The following is a 6,497-nucleotide window of genomic DNA, read 5'->3' as shown; positions in this document are numbered from 1 at the left end:
CAGATGGATTGCTGCAGTTGTGGTGGGGACCTAGACTGAGGTTGTGGGTGACTGAGGCTGCAGTTGTGGTGGGTATCTGGACTGAGGTTGGAGGTGGGTACCTCTGGTGCAGCTCGAGATGGCGGTGGGGGAAGACGGTATTGCGGCCGTGGAGTGTGTGGGAAGAACAAGGGCCCACTGTGGGTCACTCGGTGGCGGCACTGTGTGGGCAGACCCCAAAGTGTTGGATCGAGGTGTGGGGCTCCTATGGGTGGATCTGGCGGTGGGGAGATGCACACGCACGTCGGAGCTGGGACTGTGGCCCGGACAGCACATGTGTGACAGCCGTTGGCAGCTGTGGGGGAGCCGCACGGACTGGATGGTAGAGGCAGCTGGATGAGCTGCCATGAAAACAGGTCACGCTGATGGTGGATGGGAGAGAGGGTCCAGCGTGGGTGCCTCTTGCAGGAACAGCAACGCGTTTCGAAGCTGTCGAGTCTTCTTTGTCAAGCCGGTCTTGACAAAGAAGACTCGACAGCTTCGAAATGCGTTGCCGTTCCTGCAAGAGGCACCCACGCTGGACCCTCTCTCCCATCCACCATCAGAGTGACCTGTTTTCACGCCAGCTCATCCAGCTGCCTCTACCATCCAGTCCGTGCGGCTCCGGCACAGCCGCCGACTGCTGTAACACAAACGCGCTGTCCGGGCCACAGTCCCGGCTCCGACGTGCGTGTGCATCTCCCCACCGCCAGATCCACCCGTAGGAGCCCCACACCTCGATCCCACACTTTGGGGTCTGCCCACACAGTGCCGCCACCGAGTGACCCACATTGAGCCCTTGTTCTTCCCACACACTCTAGGGCCGCAATACCGTCTTCCCCCACCGCCATCTCGAGCTGCACCAGAAGTACCCACCTCCAACCTCAGTCCAGATACCCACCACAACTGCAGCCTCAGTCACCCACAACCTCAGTCTAGGTCCCCACCACAACTGCAGCAATCCATCTGCGGACATCAGGAATTTCTACGCCCAGCATATATGCACGGAAACAACATAGGCCTGAGGACCACCACCTACATCCACCGCCGATGACAGCACTTCACTCATTACCTCGTGCAACTTATGACCCACTCATCAACCATCCAGATCGGTCATCCACATTAGAAGTCTAACCTCCACATCAACATCCACGTCGATGACTGCACGCCACCACTTTCCTTGCGGTGAGTGGTCACGTACACATTTTTCTATGCCCATTGTGTCAGATCTCACACGGCCCCATCTCCTTGTTTTTGTTTTGTTCTGTGTTTCTGGTATTGCCCTCCAACCCGAGCCCCAGGGCTGCCCTCCCCAAAACACCCACTTCCACCAATCCTGCATCACCATCACCCACTGTTCACCCAAGCGGTCCCAGACCCCAGCACACCATCTCCCCCCCACCCAGCCAGTTCCCCACCTGCTAGACAGGTACAACTCTGTTTGAGCGCTTCTCCCCCCACCTTTGTTTCAATATAATGCCAATAAGGCACAGTTTGGAATATAATGTCAATAAGGAACAGTTTGAAATATAATGCCAATAAGGTGCAGTTTGGAATATAATACCAATAAGGCACAGTTTAGAATATAATGCCAATAAGGCCCAGTTTAGAATATAATGCCAATAAGGCACAGTTTAGAATATAATGCCAATAAGGCACAGTTTGGAATATAATGCAAATAAGGTACAGTTTGGAATATAATGACAATATGTTACCATTTGAAATATAATGCCAGTAAGGCACAGTTTGGAATATAATGCCAATGAGGCCCAATTTGTAATATAATGCCAATAAGGCACAGTTTAGAATATAATGCCAATAAGGCCCAGTTTAGAATATAATGCCAATAAAGCCCAGTTTAGAATATAATGCCAATAAGGCCCAGTTTAGAATATAATGCCAATAAGGCAAAGTTTAGAATATAATGCCAATAAGGCACAGTTTGGAATATAATGCAAATAAGGTACAGTTTGGAATATAATGACAATATGTTACCATTTGAAATATAATGCCAGTAAGGCACAGTTTGGAATATAATGCCAATGAGGCCCAATTTGTAATATAATGCCAATAAGGCACAGTTTAGAATATAATGCCAATAAGGCCCAGTTTAGAATATAATGCCAATAAAGCCCAGTTTAGAATATAATGCCAATAAAGCCCAGTTTAGAATACCGGTATAATGCCAATAAGGCCCAGTTTAGAATATAATGCCAATAAGGCCCAGTTTAGAATATAATGCCAATAAAGCCCAGTTTAGAATATAATGCCAATAAAGCCCAGTTTAGAATATAATGCCAATAAGGCCCAGTTTAGAATATAATGGCAGTAGGGCAATGTTTAGAATATAATGGCAATAGGGCACAGTTTGGAATATAATGCCAATAAGTCACAGTTTGGAATATAATGCCAATAAAGCACAGTTTGGAATATAATGTCAATAAGGAACAGTTTGAAATATAATGCCAATAAGGTACAATTTGGAATATAATGCCAATAAATCACAGTTTGGAATCCTTAGTAAACAGGAGGCATAAGTGTGCTAAAACTTGGACATATTGGATTAAAAAAAGAAATTTAATGTAATCCCGGACCATACGGTTGTCAGTAACAAAGAGTCACATTAAAGTAAGTTCTTTATATAAGGATTATATTTTTTAATGAATTTGCTTATGAGTTACAGATACCAAATAATAAATTGTAAAGTACAATATATAACATATATATTACAGTAACCATACTACCCAATCAGATTTTATTTTACTGAAGTCTACTAAGTTAAAAAGATATATTCTGATTTTTTTCCGTTGTTTACTGCACATCATCATTGTTCTTTGTGGGGCCTTTTTTTAATACGCCTATATAATACCATTTGTATTCTTTTTTATATTTCCAGCTGTCCACTGCATGCTTGTTAAGAGCCTAAGATGATATTAAAGGGTTAACACAGGGTCCATTTTATTGGCAGAGAAGATTTGGGTGTTTGCTAAATGAATTTCTAGCCACAATAAGTGTTTAATCTGTGCTGAACTGATTGCAATACAGCAATAAGATTTAGCAGCCATATTGATAGCCACAGGGCGAATATGTAGTCTCCCACCCCAGAAGCTGCAAGGGGCTGAAGCTGCAATGATAACCTTCTTCAGGCATGGGAGAGGAGTAGGTTCACTGAAAAGAGAACTACAAGCAGAAAAGAGCAGTGTTAGCTGATGCTGCCCCAGGCTCCATGCCTGCATTTTATCCCATTGATAAGGAACACTGAAGGGCTGGTGGCCTAAGGCAGGAAACAAGCTTAAACCTCTCTTTATATGTATGGCTGTGGGAATAGGAAATCAGGGAGGGTGGCAGAAGTTAATGCCTAAGGTGATTTGGAAGGTAGCCCCTCGTTCACTTTTTTGTTTCCTTGCTCTCAGGGAAATGTTTTTTTCACAATTATCTTTTCAACCCATATGGAATGGTATTATGAATGAGGTGTATTTATAAGAATACCACAATAGGCCTTATACATAATAAACTTGTACACACAATTAAGGCTGTATTATCAAGCGATACTGCCTTAGGCGCTATGAGCTAATATGTCCGAAGATTAGTAACAAGCTCATTCTCTTCTACCAAACTCCACTTTTCTTCTATTTTATAATACATGACGGAAATGACTAGTTAGTAAACGGCAAAAAAAATAATTGATTTAAAGCAATAAAATGATCATAAATCATGTTAATTCTAACAGTCACGGCAGTAGGACCCTGTATATAATTGTGAAATGTTTGCCTTGTTACATCTATTTCACATATATTATAGTGGTAATTAGCATATCACAATCCATAAACTATGCGAAAGACACAAAATGGGAGCAGATAAAAAAGTAAAAGAAGAAAGTTCCCATGTTGCCCACAGGATTTCCATCTGCGTTGTAAGCTTTTGTTTGTTGCTTTGAAGTGACTATTTGTGGCCAATAACACTAGACCTAATTGTCTTTGCATGGCAACCCTAGGAAAAAGTTGTATCATTGTGATTAGTCAAGCATCACAATGCCTATTAAGTCCATGAGAAGATGTTTGAGTCATAATCACTTTGGTAACTTTTTTCCTTCTCGTGTTTTTATTACAATTATGAAAACTATAATTGTTGAAATTGAAATGGGGTTCTGAGCAGGATATAATATTTACCAGCTTCCTGTATCCCATTAATAATATTGAGGGGAATTTATCCAAACTGGAGCAGACAGAATCTGGAGCAGTTGCCCATAATAACCAATCAGCTTCTCCCTTTCATTTTCAAAGCTTAACGGAACAAACTGAAGACAGAAGCTGATTGTTTACTATGACCAACTGTTCCACATTCTGTCTACTTCAGTTTTGATAAATCCCTTTCCATGTGTCTTCATGTTTCCAACCTATTCTCCCTTCCAAACTCTGAAGTGAAAAAAAACAATACTGAATAAAATCTACCAATGATATGGCTGGTGTTAGAAAACATTTTCACAATATTAAGCTTGACGGATTAAGCGTTCAATTAACAGCCTTGGTTGCTACTGGCAACAATGTTTTTTTCCTTACAATCGTGTACTGTATAACAGAATGCTGAAAAAAACATCTGTTCCCCATGACAGCAGAACGTGTGTTGGATACTGTTACTAGGTTAAGGCTCAGTCATTTGGACCCGTTCTATGAATCTGAGGCCCATAAACACAGACCCGTAGGCTTGTAGACTGTCCAAATGCTCCTTTACATAAACAAACACTAATGAATATTCAGTGAACTAGCAGGCTTGGTTTTGAATGCTTCTGATACCCAGCAGAGGACCTTTTTAGATTAGCTGTATCACTATAATAAATCTTATAGGGTTTTCCTTAAGTATAAAGACATATTTGGGAATATGAGGAAGGTGATTAAAGGGCTGAGATACAATTAACATATAAATAATATGGTCAGCTAGAACGATGAGGTGAGTGAAAAGCACTCGCCTCATAGTTCTCCTTTAAGTTGTATTCTGCCCGGAGTTCTTCATTAAAATTAATTTATTTCTGCTAATGAAATGGAAATTGGGAGTGTATGAAAATAGTATACCCGCCACTCTAAAGTTACAAGTGACAACCTGATGTTAGTGAGACACAAATACTGTATGTTGTTTTAGATGAAAGTCAAGTGAACTGTCATGTTTCTTTATGCTGAAGAAAAGCTGATTATGTGAAAGACATGGATTGTCAGCCTTTTTGAGAAAAAGACTGTCCTCTTTTATGTCAACGTTGCCTTCAAGAGTGGTCTGCTAGTGCTCACCATATGTGCTAATATCCCCAAACATCACGGTGTATACCTGACTTTTGATGGACATGTGGTTTTGAATGGGCTTAAAGAGATAAGTATAAATTTAAACAAAGTGCACTTATCCTTTTGGCCTCTTTAAGATGGCATAACCAATCCCTCCTTCTGCATGGATGCATACTTACCAATTTCCGACAGGTCCAGCCTCCGTTGTTTGCTGACAGATATATCGTATATATCTACAGTAATTGGCTTTATAACATTTTTGCCTCATGGACTTTTGTCAGGTACCACAAAACTTTACTGACCTTGAAACATCTGATGGGAAAGTGCTGAGGCCCTAAAATATTTATGCCTGGTGATTATTAGCATTTCTTTGTATTTCAAGCATAGTAAATCATTTACAAATGTACTTAGAGAGTGTTTTGCCGTCTGCATACTTATATTTCCTTTCCTGTTTGGTTCTTAATAGAAATGAGACATATGCTGTGGTTATTTCAAATCCTTATAAAGTGCAAGTGTTCAGCAAACCATCGCTGACTGGCTATAAACCATTACTGATTGGCCGGGACTCCACGGACAGCGCGATGACGTCATAAATACGTTGCCGCACTGGATGCCGTTATAGCGCCCACGTGAGCCATCGACACCAATATGCAGCCTTCGGGTGGCGTTCTTGGTAGTTGGTGGTGTGGAGGCGTCTGGCTAAGCTGTCTCTTTGTTTGTGGGAGCAAAGACGGGACGGACCTTTAGTCTCTCTGGCGATGAATCCAGTAAGCGGGACACATCTATCCGAGGTATGTCTGACTGATCACAAACAGATAGGAGTGTTATCTCCTCTCTTTACCACATATGAAGAGTATGACTTATATGCCTCGGTGATGTTACTTTGTCCCCCCTTGTCCCCTCTCCCCTTGTCTGTTCTTTATAGACCTTTACCACGTCATTTGCCTTTCGCCCCCTGCTCTAAATTTGGGTCATCCGACTCTCACTCCTCTTTTGCCCATTGGGAGGGACCATATGGAATTTGCCGTCTGGGCGTTTGTGCTTGGGAATATACGCATAGGCCTGCTCGTTCAAAACCAACAGGTAAGATTCGACCCAATTTATCCCCCTTTAGAATAATAACTATGATAGAAATTACATTTTATGTTTCTCTATACTGTACAGATATTTCCCTTTTATTCCTGAAGAAGCGCAGAGTTGCGCGAAACG

Source organism: Nanorana parkeri, unplaced genomic scaffold, assembly GCF_000935625.1.
Source record: "Nanorana parkeri isolate BGI_ZX_2015 unplaced genomic scaffold, ASM93562v1 scaffold70, whole genome shotgun sequence".
NCBI classification, from domain to species: domain Eukaryota; kingdom Metazoa; phylum Chordata; class Amphibia; order Anura; family Dicroglossidae; genus Nanorana; species Nanorana parkeri.
Note: the sequence above shows the minus strand (reverse complement) of the source record.